Raw genomic sequence first — 15,164 nt, 5'->3', positions numbered from 1 at the left:
AAGGAGATCCAAGACAACTAGGTGGAACAATTGATATGGCACCATATTTGGTCTAAGAAATATCTGAGCCCCTCAGTCACTACCTCAGACACTTACTAGCTAAGCAAGCCCCTTAATAGCTATCTGCCTCAGTTTCCTCATCAGTAAAATGGGAATAATAATAGAACGTATTTGTCAAGATTGTTGTGAGGATCAAAAATGATAATAAATGTAAAGTGCTTTGCAAATCTTAATGCACTTCATAAATATTTACTATTATTTAAGTGGAGGTCTAGATTATGGGATTTGGGGTAAAGCATTAAAAGTCAGGATGCATCCAGAACCTAGAAGCATGAAAGAACTTTAGCATTGTCATCTGGGATTATTACACAACTCTCTTTCATCCCTCCCCTCCCCACCATATCCAACTGAATGAAAATTGCACCATCTCCTGCACAAGCCACCTAAATGGCAATGGAATATCTGTGAGGAGATGAAAAAACTTAAGAGATCAAAAGAGTCCCTCTGCATTCCAGGAATGGAGAAAAGTAGAAGCTGAGACATGGAATATTTGCATAAAAAGAGTTAAACTTTGGTAAGAAGAGCATACAATTTCTACCAAGACTGGAGGACAATAGCAGTGAAACAGCAGAGAACAGCCTGGTCCTTTCCTGCCTTTCCAGGTTTCTTACATTTTACTCACCCCCATGTATTCTGCAGACTAGGGACATAGGTCTCCTTGTTCCTCAAAGAAGACATTCCATCTCTTGACTGTGAAATTTCACTGGCTGTGCTCCCTCATCTTCACCTCCTGGCTTCTTTTTATTTTTCTACAAGGTGAAGCTAATATTCTACCTTCTATAAAAAAAAAAAAAAAAAAAAACCTTTCCATTGTCCCCCTTAATCCTACTGCCTTCCTTCTGATGATTATCTCCAACTTATTTTGCATTTTATGCATATTATCTATTTATTGTGTTCTCACATAAGATCCTTAAGAGCAGGGACTCTCTCATGCTTTTCTTTGTACTTTTGGTCCTTACCTTAGTGCCTGACACATAGTAGGTGTTTAATAATTGCTTGGGTCCAGATATAAGTCTTTATGTAAGAGAGCCCACCCAACATGGCACTTTAAGTTGCAAATGCTGCCTTAGGAGATTCAGCAGCCCACTAGGATTGAAGTTTGAGTGTTTCTAGTGAAGCCTGCATTTTACTCCTTTGCTGAAGCAGAGAACTAGAAGTTATAAAGACTGTAAAGATTCTTACGTGGATAGAGAAGGCCTGTCTGAAAGGAAAGCATGTGAGATGGATTGTCTCTTAACTTTTCAGAAGTCTTTTTGTGAGCCCTTTATTATAAAAATAAAGCCTGCTCTGTCTGATGCTTTGTCAGTCTGAGTGCTTATCAGGGAAGCTGGTACTAACTTTGAAGGAAGGCCAGAGACTGAAGTGCCAAAGTTCCACTTTGGTGAAGGTAGAAAAAGCTAGTTAGTTGAAAGAACTCCTCAGAGTGTACTTGGACATTCACATAAGAAGTGAGCCTCTAAAATATATAAGTTAGTAGACTAAAGTGAAAAATGTATTGGAATTAGATTCAAAGAAACCTAACATTTACTTAGATATGTGACCAGGCAGATTTTTACCTCTGTGAATGTCAGTCTCCTCATTTTCCTATCCCTATATACCTATCCCTCAGATTTGTTGTGTGGAAAGTACTTTGTAAACCTTGAAGTGATCCATAAATGTAAACTGCCATTATAAACCCTTTAGGAATAGGATTCTGATCTCTATGCCACTTCGAGCATTAGACACACACAAATCAGATGATTTCAATTTGTTGCAAGGATGTCTTGGAAGCAGATTGATCTCTGCTATAACTAGAATCCAATTTGACAGAAATTAAAAACAAACAAAATGGTGGCCAATGTCTCAGTAATGTCTCCATCTTTTTCTCTACTTAGTGCTAAGTATGGTTCCCTGAAATAAAATCATTGAAATTGAAATGCAGCAAAAATTCCAAAATGAAAAAAATTTTATCTGAATGACTAAGAGTATGGAACTACTTCAGAATTTGTCATTAGCAATTGTAGTTTTGTTCTCCTTTAGTTTTCACCAATCTTTTATTTCTTATCTCCATCCTGGAATCAATCAGTACTTTGGAATACTAGTACTTATAATTAATATAAAAGTCTTATTTGAATCAACAAGGATTTATCCTTTACAGTAAAACTATGAATGAAATTCTGAGATGTTAATGTTCCAATAGTTCTTAGATGCTTCAGGCATTAGTCCCTGTTAAGTTTAATTTTAGCAGTGTCTGTTACTTAAAATAGAGTTGAAATTGGGCTTAAAACTTTTTAATGGTAAGCATCCTTAAAACTAGTCCTTATAGTTGGTCATTACCACAGAGTTGTACCAAAGTAAGTAAAGAGGACCAAGAGTTTCTGCTTTAAAATAAATTAGCATAAACATTATATCCAGCTGCATCTGAAAAGCAAAGTGGACAATTTAATAATTAGTGAATTACGACCTGTGTAGAAAACAATAGTGGAATTTGGGTTTGGAAGAAGGACATCTGTTTTCCAAAATAAAATTGTTTGGGCCTGAACTATCAAAATTGTTATCTTGCTTTTGAGCTCTGATTTGCTTAAAACAACAGTCTCAATGTTCCTGCAAATGCAAGTTCCAGTAGAACCAGTTTTTAAAATGGTGTGAAAGTGGCGGGGTGGGGGTGGGGGGGAGCTGGGTAGCTCAGTGGTGTAACATGGAAAATGGCAGGGTGGAATTCCTGCAAGATACAGGGTCAAGCCTCACCCAGAATTCCAGGGGACCACCCCCCCCCCCCCCGGAGAACTCTGGGTGAGGAAACAGTTTGAGAGCAGTTAAACAATTGATTCCTGGGGGTTGAAGTGAGCAGCTCATGTTGCTTGCGGTTCCCGGTTTGGGGATTGTCTTGGTGGTCATAGTGGCAAAAGCCATTGTGGTTTCTTCCCAGGAGTTTGCCTGTCTAGTGTAATTAGACCTTTCTTGCAATAGCATTTTGTTATTCATTTAGTTATTTTAGATATTAGAAGTGATTATTTTAAGCTTTGAGGGCCAGCTAGATACAAAGGTCTGCCACTCCCTCCTGGGGGGAGGGGAAGGGCAGTTTCTACTTAAGAGTTCAGGGCTTCCCTGATCTTATCCAAAACCTTGTTACCCCTTCCTTGCCTTCCCTTCTTCTTTATCAGTAAAAACTTCATCTTTTAGTAGTTGTGCCTGACTATTATTTTGGGCATATTCACAGCTACCATAAAGCTTGGTTCCTTTCAGTTGTCAGCCAAAGAAGTCAGATCCTCGTCTGTCCTTGATAACAAGATATCAAGCTTCTCCTTTTGTCCCTCAATCAAACCTGTGGGGAATATAAATTGAGAAAGTGAACTTCATTAGAGATTTGCCTTTGCTGAGCCTTGCCAGAGGACATCAGTCCTGCCTCCATTTCCAACTGATTTCCAACTGCTTGGTGGGAGGGGTGAAGAGTAAGGATTACCTACTCCTCCCTACTCACTCTAACCTGTGTGTGTGGGAGGAGTGAGTCCTGCAGGTTTCTAGTTTTAGACCATCTCTTCAGCTTCCCAAATATCTCTGTTATTATCAACATAACAGTTTTGGCCAGCCAACCTAGGATTTTTATTTCAGAACCTGTGTGGGAAGTGATCAGTATGACCAGCTTTATCAACAGTGCCATTGTCACACTGGGGTGCTCTGAGGTGCTGATATATGGGATTTGGCAGGCTTGTGCCACCTTTTGGCTGATAATGGTTCCCCAATTTTTCAAACAAGTTATACAAATATACAATACTTAATGTGGTTAACTATATCAGTGGGTGATGCTTTGGCATTTGTGCCATCAGGGATAGCCATGGCTGTAACTTTCTATGGGCCCCTGATGATTTTGAGGAAAGTTTTGGCATTTACCTTTGGGAGAACAGAAATAACAAACCCGGTTTTGAAGCAATTAGTGGAGCACATGAAGACCTTAATTGAGATAAACAAGCAGATCAGGGAAGGAAAGGACCTAGATGCAAAGACAATTATGCAGCTAGAGATTATTGAGAGTGCAGTCATAGCAAAAAAGGCGGGGGGGGGGGGGGTGATTTTGAATAACAAGCTATGGATAAGAACACTGAAAAACAATGGGTTGCAGGGGCTGAAGCAGCTCCTGTAACTATCCTTCCCATTACTGATAGGACAGTGGTACTACCTGACTTGGGCATTATACATGTTAAAGGCTACAAACCTTTCTCAGGGGGTGATTTGGAGATTTTGAAACGGAGGTTTCCCCAGTTCTATACAAATCCCCACAAATCAATAAAAGAATACAAACAGGCCATGAGACTTTACAACCCAACATTTGAGGATGTGGAATTGCTCCTTTCAGAATTATACACTCCTAGTGAGAAGGCAAAGTTTATAGTCAAGACAAGAAGCAACCCCAATCTTGCCTAGTGGCCAGAACAACATCAGGACTTTGAACTCTCCTCACATGCAAACATGGCTTATCTTAAAAGGTGTAAGGAGGATTTAGCAGAAGCAATGAGGCTCCATGCAAGATGACCAAATGCATGGGGGTCCTTTGAGAAATTAAGGCAGGGGGAGGAAGAACACCCCAGCCTTTACCTGGACAGGCTCTTAGAGGTAGGCAAAACTATCCTAGGTTTCAGGGACATGACAGCTGAGGATAACATGCAGCATGTCAGGAGGCAATTTGTAAAGGGCAGTCTGAACCACATCCAGGCTTATTTCAAGTTGCATTGCCCACAATGGGAGACCATGCACATTGAAGAACTAAGAAAGACTGCTGCATATGTCCATGAGTCTAGGGATAGTGAGCCTAAACAATCAAAGGCCTCTGAAAAGGATAGGGAGATTGCAGAGCTGAAGAGATAACTAAAGGAAGCTCAAAAGGCCAGGGAGATAGAGGAGATTAAGAATATGGCTCTGATGTCCAGCAATCAGAGGAGCCAGAGCAGGCCTAGGCAATCTTCTAGCAATGCTAACAACTCTGTCAAATGCTGTTTCTTGTGCTTGAAACTTGGGCATATAGTTCATCAATGTAGGTTTAAATCTCAGATAAATTTTGGGAATAGAATTAATAACAATAATAACAACAGGAGAAATACCTACTATAATTCTAGATATAACAATAATAGCAATAATAGTAGCAACAACAGGGATAATAATAGATACAGTGACAAAGTAAAGGCCAGATGTTGTGACCATAACTGTGCTAAATTTAGTAATTCCCCTAGTTTATCAAAAATGGAGGAATATGTGTCCCAAGGAGCAAGGCCTCGTACCTTATGAACTGAGAAAGCAACCTTAGTTGTTGCAAGGATAAATATAATATGGAAATGAGGTGGTCTACTGGTGAATATTTATTTTGAAACTCTTTTTATTCCCTACTAATATCTTATTTAAAATGCCCTCAAGATAGATAGATAGATAGATAGATAGATAGATAGATAGATAGATAGACAGATGACTTATATAAAGTATTTGCATGGATTGTAGAGTAGACATATATGTTGATTGGTAACTATTGATATTCTCTAGTTTTTCAGAGTTGATAATGTCTGAGATTTTGTCCATACTTTTGATAGCTTCAGATAACTTGTATAGATTAAAGATCACTTCATACACCTTGAATTGTCCCTTGATGTTCTCACAATTGTGCTGATTCTAGCGTGTACCTTCTTTTTGAACATTTCATATGACCTGGATGTTTTTTCCCATATCTGTTCTTTTTTGTGCCATTTCTACCTCATTATGAGCACATTCAGAATTTTAATTTTTAGGTTCAGTTGCAACATTTCCTTTCTCCTTGATAATGTAAATCTGACAAGACCAGATAGAGGAAAAGAGAAGGATTTTTTTTTAATAGGAAACAAAACAAAAATACTGAGAATTGTTAAAAACTCATATCCCTGAGGCTTTTGTCTTCTGCTTACTCTGTGTGAAGGAAACACAGGAGCCAAAAGATCTCACTAGGCTTTGGGCAGATCAGCTGGGTGGTGGTAAAAATTTTCAGTCCTCTTATTCTCTTCATTGTCCTAATAACAAAACCTTTGGTGCCAGGATCATTAAAACATATGAAAGGGCAACTAGGTGGCTCAGTGTATTGAGAATCAGGCCTAGAGATGAGGAGGTCCTAGCTTTAAATGTGACCTCAGACACTTACTAGATGTGTGACCCTGGGCAAATTACTTAATCCCAGTTGTCTAGTCCTTACCCTCTTCTGCCTTGGAACGAATATTTGGTATTGATTCCAAGATGGAAGGTAAGGGTTAAAAAAACCCACCATGTGAGAATGTTAGAAAAAGGTGATGGGTGAGTAAGGGTTGTGTGTGATAAAAAACTGTATGCAAAATTTTACAATAGTATCCTTTGGGTTTTACTTTGATACTTTTGAAAGGGAAATAGGGATATGATTTCTTCCCAACTGAGCTCAGCTAATGTAACTCACCATATTTCAGCAGGTGTTGGTAACATGATCTTAATATTGTGGTGCTGGCTATGCTCTCTGCAAAGAGAAGCAGATACATGCTTAAAGAATGTGTACAAGTCTTTGTTCCTCGCACAGAGCCAACAAGCAAAAAAAAAAAAAAAAGCATACACAATAACTGTATATGATAAATATACAAAACTTTTACCAAACAATGCCATGAGCCCTTGGTTGTCTGAGACCCCTGGAAGTTACTCAAGACAATATTAAAACTTCTTGGCCCATGTAACATCCAGGAATCCTAGGAATCTACCCTGAACAGCAGGACAAAAGAGTATAACAACATAGTTCTCAGCACATTTTATTCACACTTCTAGGAGGACTAGTTATCAGGTCATAGATGAGCACGCTGGTCACAGGATCATAGGACTAGAGCCAAAGGAACTCAGAGGCCAAGCTATGTAGCAGGCACAAGGACAAATTATGTGTTCCAGCTCACACAAATGATAAACATTAGGAACATGATTTTCAGTAGGTTCTCCAACTTCAGAGCCAATGTTCTTCCCATTGTACCAACAGTAACTTTGGAGGAACAGTAGAGCTGGATTTCCTAGCATCTAGGAATGGACTGCTATGTCTGAACAGAGAATCTTGGTTCATCATGGGCCAGTCCTGGCTGTCTTGTCACTGGCAGGGATGTGTGACCTCTCGTGGCCACAACTAACCCTCATGGAACAAGAGAAGTGAACTTAGCCATGGGTCCCAATAATGAGGAGAAGGCTGTGGCCTCTACTCCCTTGCCCTCTAACCTTTGGGCTAAGATTGATACTGTTCTTTTTTTCTCCTTTTCTTTCATGCAGAAGAAAGGGGAAGCTGAAGCCACCTGGAGAAATAGCAACTTTTCTCTTATTGGCTTTCACCTCCTCCAAGCCAATCCTTTAAAAATATCTTCTTTCTCCATATTAAGACCAAGATGAACCTGGAATAACAGGAACATTGAACAATAAAGCAATAGCTGTCATCCGATGAGAAAAGGTGAGGGTCCATATTGTAGGATTAGGGAAACCATGAGATCAGGGATCAGTGGCAATGAAGTCTCCCCAATCCCTGATCTTTGGAGAAACAGGCAAACTTGACTGGATGGGAAGGGCAAGAGCCTGTGGAGTACTCCTTTCACCTCCCCCCAAACTCCACCCCCCCCCCCCCCGGGTAAGCAGCTGGAAGTCAGTTAACTGTCTGGTTATGGAGGATAATCTAGTTTGGTAACTTCTGGGCCAAGATGGTAAGTGGATAAAGATTAAACCCCTTGTGACAATATCTTTCTCTATATGTATTATTTCCCCACAGGATAGAATAAGTGAGGCTTGATGTCTTAGGAGCAGCCCATTGACTCTGAAACTACAATCAACTTCAAAGCCACTAGTAAGAGGAACTTGGCTTATGGAGGATGTGAGTATTTCCCCAAATTATCTGTATAGGACACAGGACACAGTTCCTAGATGATAAGGGTTTAATGATATCTGGGAATAGGAAGCGGGGGGGGGGGGGGAGGGGAGATGGTTTAGGAATAATAGGTAAGGGGAAGCTACCTAAAACAGCTTTGTCAAATAAGCAGCCCCTCCCCACCCAAGGGGGAAAGGTAACTTGAATGGCTGGCTTCCTATCTAAGCCCCAAAATATTCTTCTTTCTAAACCTAGATAGCTAAATTAAGGTAGACTGTGATCTTGCTTGAAAGTCTAACAAAGTAAAGCAACTTTGGCTGTCAGAGACTGAATGGCTCCAGCAGCTACACAGAGAGTATGTGTGCTCGGAGCCCAGAGCCAAGAATCAGGACCTTACAAGAAGGGTGACCTGGCTTTTATACCAGGACTCCAACTGCCTTTAATCGCCCCCTCTCTTAGAGTTCTGGGGGGCACTATGGAATTCTGTGATGCAGCTTGAACCCCTCTCAGAAATATGGATCCCACAATATTCACCAGAAAATTGATGGTAGCTACTATTTTGGGGGGGCAGCAAAGAAATGGAAACAAAGAAAATGTCCATTGATTAGAGAATGGCTAAGCTAATTATGGTACATGTTTGTCATGGAATATTGCTGCATTGTAAAAAAATAACAACAGAGAAGCATGGGAAGATATGAACTGATGAAAAGCAAAGTAAGCAGAACCCTGAAAATGATGACTTTTTCTTACTGTTTGTATAGCCATTTTCCAGTTATAGCTGAGTTTTCATGACCCTCTTGGGGTTTTCTTGGAAGACGCTGGAGGGGTTTAATATTTCCTTCTTCAGCTCATTTTACAGCTGAAAAAACTGAGGCAAATAGTGTTAAATGACTTGCCTATGGTCACACAGCTAGTAAATGACTGAGGCCACATTTGTATTCAGGTTGTCCTCACACTAGGCCTGGTGTTCTATCCACTGTCCCACCTAGCTGCCCTCCAACTGTAATTACAACAATGTCAATGGAAAGAACGAGAATGAAACAATCAAAATTTGATGCTAAGAAATTGTAATGACCAAGCATGGTACTTGAACAAGCAATTAAAAAGTGCCTTACCCCATTTCCTTGCAGAAGTGGAGAACAATGGGTATGGAACACTATATATAATGTCAGATTTTTCCGATATCTTGTTTAAATTTTCTGAACATTTTCTTTTCCCCCTTTTTATTGTTTATTATGAGGGATAGCTAGAGGTGAAGGAAGAAGGAAGGGATACGTTGAGAAATGGAGATATTATGAAACAAAAGATTAGTGTTAATGCTTTCCCTTTGAAGTTATCTTCTGTTTACTCTGTGTATGTCTTATATGTGTGTAGTCATTGCATATTGTGTGTCTGACTGAAATGTAACCACCTTGAAGTCAGAAACTCGGTTTTTACTTTTCTTTATATTCCTAGATTTTAGCATAATTACTTGAGCATAGCAAATAAATGATTGTTGATTAATTGCCATGAATATGGTGGAATATAATTGTATGTAGAGTAAGAAATATGGAATTTGAGGAATTCAGAGACATGGGAAGAATTGTATGAACTGATGAGTGAAATAAACAGAACCAATAGAATATACAAGATGATTATTACAACATTACAACAGCAGAAATTAAAAGATCAAGAAAAATAAGCCTAACTGAATAATTAAAAAGCAAACAAAGGTCCTGAAAAAAAAGAACATGAAATGACAGATACTTTGATCCCCTTGGCAAAGAGGCTAGAAACTACTAGGGCAAAATGCTGCCAGGAGAACAGGGTTAGATGTTATCACTGTATATGTTGTTTTTCTTAAAATGTTTTTTGTTTTAAATTATGCCAGGAGAAAATGAAATTGAGAGGAAGGCTACTCACACCTTTGTTCTTTCAGTCAGTAAGCCAATTAGCATTTATTAAGTGACTGCTATATGTAAGTGCAGGGGATATAAAGAAAGGCCCCCAAAAATCCTCACTCTCAAGAAGCTCACAGTCTAATGAAGGAGACAAAACAAAAACAACTCTGTATTAGTGAGAAGTATATAGATAAATTGGAGGCATCTTTAGACATAAGACACTAAGATTAAGGAGGACTGGAAAAGACTTTTAGTAATAGAATGTATAATGGAAAAAAGAATCTGAAAACATGACCAATGACTCCAAAGTTAATATAAACTACTTTTAATGTAAATGGCAAAACAGACTAACTATCCCGTGGGAAAATTTACACATAAGCATGGACCATCCTTGGCACTATGCCTTGTTTGTTCAATTTCCATATATTACCTGGCCTGGTTTCAAGACAGGTGTGGGGATCCAACATTCTGTCCTGTTGTAACCCCAGGTCTGTTCTCTTGTGAGAAAATCCCCCCAATTAACCCAATAAACTCTAACAAGTTTACATATATATCACCACCCTGGTGTAGTTTTCCCTTCTTTCTTCAGTATCTCAGCATTTTCTACTGAGCATTTTTTACATATTCTACTATAATTGGCATAATCAGGGCAGAACAAATCTGTATCCTTGCATAGATGACACTTTAGCTAAAACTTGAAAGAAGTCAAGGAAATTTTGGAAGTAGAAATGAGGAAGCCAATGTCACTGGACCCAAGTTTGTGGAGAAGTGGGATATACTAAAGTATAAGAAGACTGGAAGATGGAGAGGCATGTTATGAAGGATTTTGAACACCAAACAAAAAATTTTTATTTGATGCTGGAAGTTATTTATTGAGTCGAACTTATAGTTTAGAAAGAATAGTTTGATGACTGAATGGAGGCTAGATTAGACCAGAGAGAGACATGAAGTGAGCACAAGAAACAGGTTATTGGAATAGGGTAGGAGATGAAGAGGGCCCACCAGAATGGCTGCATTTTATTTTATTTTATTTTTATTGTCATGCAAAATGCATTTCCATATTAGTCATTGCAAGAGCATGCTCATACAAAAACTAAAACCCCAAAATAAAACCATAAATGCACTGATGTGAAAAATGACTCCAACAGTTCTTTATCAAAAGGTGGATAGTATTCCTTGTCATAAGTCTTTCAGGATTGTTCCAGATCATTGTGTTGCTTAGTGTAGCCAAATTTTCACAGACAATCACCATACAATATTGCTGTTATTGTGTACAATGTTTTCTCAGTTCTGCTTATTTCACTCTGTGTCAGTTCCTGCAAATATTTCTAGCTTTTTTTGAAATCATCTTGCTTATCACTTCTTATGGCACAATAGTATTCCATCACCAACACGTACCACAATTTGTTCAGTCATTTCCCAATTGATAGACATCCCCTCAATTTCCAATTCATTGCCACCACAAAAAGAGCAGCTACAAATATTTTTGTACAAGTAGGTCCTTTTGCCTTTTTTTTATCATCTCTTTAAAATACATTCCCTGTAGTGGTATTACTAGATCAAAGGGTATGCATAGTTTTAAAGCCCTTTGAGTATAGTTCCAAATTGCCCTCCAGAATGATTGGATCAGTTCACAACTCCACCAACAATCCATTAGTGTCCCAATTTTGCCACATCCAAGCCAACATTTACCACTTTCTTTTACTGCCACATTGGCCAATCTGATAGGTGTGAGGTGGTATCTCAGTGTTGTTTTAATTTGCATTTCTCTAATCAAAAGTGATTTATATGATTATTTTGATTTTTTATCAATATTTTTGATCAAATATTTTTAATTTCTTCATCTGAAAATTGCTTGTTCATATCCTTTGACCATTTGTCAATTGGTGTGGCTGTGGCTTCAGAGGAGAGAAGAGAACATATACAAGAGATACTATGTTATGGCCTCATGAAATGTCACAAAATGACACCAGATATTAGGAGGGGGAGTAGATAGGGTAGTGAGCGAGGAATTGAGAATAACTCTTTGGTTGCAAGCTTGGATTATGGCTGGAGCTGAGGCTCATAGGAAATAGGACTGGGGTAGTTTCTGTCAGATAATAATCTCTGTTCTTTCTCGAAGAACACAATAGTACCCCACACAGAGAATCTCAGTGAAGTGGGAAACTGGTGACTATGGAAACCACAGGGTGAATGGCTTCATTTCAAGATGTCAAAGCTATAGAGGTGATGAGGAAGAAATCTTTTTCCCCAGATCCCTTCTTTTTTCTCAAGAGCAATTCCCTTTCAAGGTCTGGGTTCTTCATCCACTGATAGATTCTACTCTACCTTCAAACTGATTATAGAACTCTTTTTTAAGTATCTTAAAAAAGCAAAGAAAAGTCCTATGAACTAAATAAATTTCAACCTTCTAATACACTCAGAGAAAAGTGTTGACATTTTGTAAAGGGGTCAGTAGGTGTATATTAACACTTTCATATTGATAATTCCATAAACAGAGCTAGAGGAAAACCAAATTCCCCTTTAGAATAATAAAAGAAAGTAGATTTCTGGTGAAGGATGAGGGGAAAGGAGCTGGTGTACTAAGAAGTCATTGTGATAGAAAAACATAATAATCAATAAGATTTATTTCAAAAGAAAGAATGAATACTAAGATGAAGATGAATTCTGAATAGTGATTAATCTTGTCTCAGAGAATGAATGAAGGAATACAACTTTCCTTTTGGTAGAGCCAGTGCTACAAGTTTGAAAAACTGCATAAATTTTCAGATGTAGTCACTATCAGCTGTATTTTCTTAACTGTTTTTTTCTTTTATAAAAAGAAAAGGATTTGGGGTGTTAATGATTTATTTTGAAAACTATTAAAATAAATAATGAACAGATCTGTAAAACCAATTTTGGGGGTACAAGGTAATTAGACATAGGAATCAAAGGAATAAATACAGTGAAACTCTCATGCTTTAATAGACAAGATGAAAAGATATAGGTTAGACCAGTGGTGTCAAACTCAAATGGAAATGGGGACCATGAAACCATACATAAAGATCCCTGTTGGTTTATGTATTGACTTCATTGTTAAATATATCCGTAATTTATTGCATTTTTATTTATTTTGTTAAACATTTACCAATTACATTTTAATCTGATTTGGGCTGCTTTGGGGAGTGCTATGGGCCCCAGGTAGCTGGAAGCCAACACATTTGACATCTCTGTGTTAGACCATCATTATATAGCTTTTGAGATGGTTCAATGTCTGGTTTTAAAGAACTGAATGACCACTGGTTAGGCATTTTGTAGAGAGGATTCATGTTCAGGTATAATTTGGATTCATTACCTCAGAGATCCCCCAACTTCTAAATATTCTGTGACTTTATGATGTTGTTATGGTTTCAGATGAATAATAGAGTTCCTTTTTACATGTCACAAAGATCTATTATTCCTTACATATTTTTGTGATGGGAACACCTTGTCTCCCTACTCAGAGCATAAAATTTTGAAAATGAGTAACTTTTATAAGCAATAGCAAATATCCCTGTAGCCAGAACAAATTGTCTTTTCTTAATATTCCACCTGAAATTATACTTTTAAAAAGACAGTAGGAATTTCTGTAACTCCTGGGAGAGGCTGTTTTGTAGCAAGGTTTACATTTTTTATAATTTTATGATCTAGTAGTCATAATTTGAATTCTTCATACAATAGGCAGCTTTCCCTTTACACTCTCCCTTACAGGAGGACCTGGCATGTAGCAGGTGCTCTGTAAAAGTTTATTTGACTTCAGTTGAAATCCTCTACTTTTAAAACCTCATAAATACTACCATAGAAGGAACTGATAGGAGTTCAAATGCAGATTGAAGCATACCACCCTTCACCTTAATTCTTCTATGAATTTTCTTCTAGTGTAAGCAATGTATGTCTTGTTCCACAACATGATGAACATGGAAATGTGTGTTATATAACATATGTACAACCTATATCATATTCCCTACCTTCTTGAGGAGGGAGAGAAAAAAATTTCTCAGAGCTGGCTTCATTTAGTCTATAGATTTTTCTTCATCCTGAGAAATGTGGTTTTTTGACAGACTCTAACTGATAGGAAAAGTTCTATAATAATACTTTTCTGGCAGATGTGCAACACTTCATCTGTCAGTTTGGGGAAGGGCTAAGGATCTGATGGCACACCTCTTAACTAGCTATCACTCATTAAAGATGTCTTGGGATGTTCAAGGGAAGGGTTGTATAATAAGCTCCCCAAAATGTACATAGGTACTTGCACCAAGAGTTTCAGTTTGCTTTATGATGGTTGAAAGAGTCATTTGACCACAATTAGGATGACTTGAATTAAGACAAATCAGTCTGTCAAGATAATTTTAATTGCTACATATAATAATGTCCATCAAATATTAATGCTATCCTACTGATATTATTCCTAGATTGCCCTATAATTAAACTTAACAAAGGCATTGTAGAGAAAAGTAACAAATGAAACAGGCCATTATTTGCATGCTTCTATGAAAAAGGAATATTAAACTCTCATTCTTCTATGCTCTTCCTTGATAGTGTAAAGAATGATACAAATAAAACCCATCAATTAATACATTTAGACTACCTTTTCTCAGTTTCTACCTGAGGAGTATTAGCACATTGACTGTGCAGGTTATGTACCAAAGTCTAACCAGGAGGTATGTAAGCATTCTTTCCAATACAAACATTTTAATAAGGGGTGAATGATGATGTCCTACAAGACATATGATCCCTCAAAATTCTACCGAGTCCAGATGCTTTGTGGTAGCTAATTTTCACTCTCACTCTGTAGCCCATGGATCACATGGCCCTTACTTACCTTACTTGGTCCTAAAAAAAATACTTACACAAAGAAATAGCAATTGTTAATTATTTGAATGGGAAGCCTGCTTTCATATTTTTCTAATTTCCAGAGATGTCATGAGAAGTTATAGAATCCCATAGTATTCCAAGCATGTTTTGAATACAGTAGGTGACTAATAAATTTTTGCATCATTGAACTGGTGAAGTTTCATGTCACAATGATTTCATAAATATTAGAGTCAATCTTCTTTTGGGGATTAATTAATCCAGTTTCATTTATAATTATGTAAAATTCCTTTAGAGAATACTTGGTGGGGTATGTCATATTGCATATAGCTGGCAATATGAGTGTGTAAAGAACTGATTTCTGTATTTCTGTCAATGCTACATTCTTTCAATATTAAGAATCAAAATCTTGGAGTTATCTTTGACTCCTTCAACCACAAAATCTAGTCAGTTTTGTTTATTCATCCACACCAACTGTCCTATTAAACTTGAGAGTTACAGGCCCTGAGCTTGAATCCTAGATCTGATAACTTAAAAATAGGTGTTACTTGTTT

This window comes from Gracilinanus agilis, chromosome 5, assembly GCF_016433145.1.
Source record: "Gracilinanus agilis isolate LMUSP501 chromosome 5, AgileGrace, whole genome shotgun sequence".
Taxonomy (NCBI): domain Eukaryota; kingdom Metazoa; phylum Chordata; class Mammalia; order Didelphimorphia; family Didelphidae; genus Gracilinanus; species Gracilinanus agilis.
Note: the sequence above shows the minus strand (reverse complement) of the source record.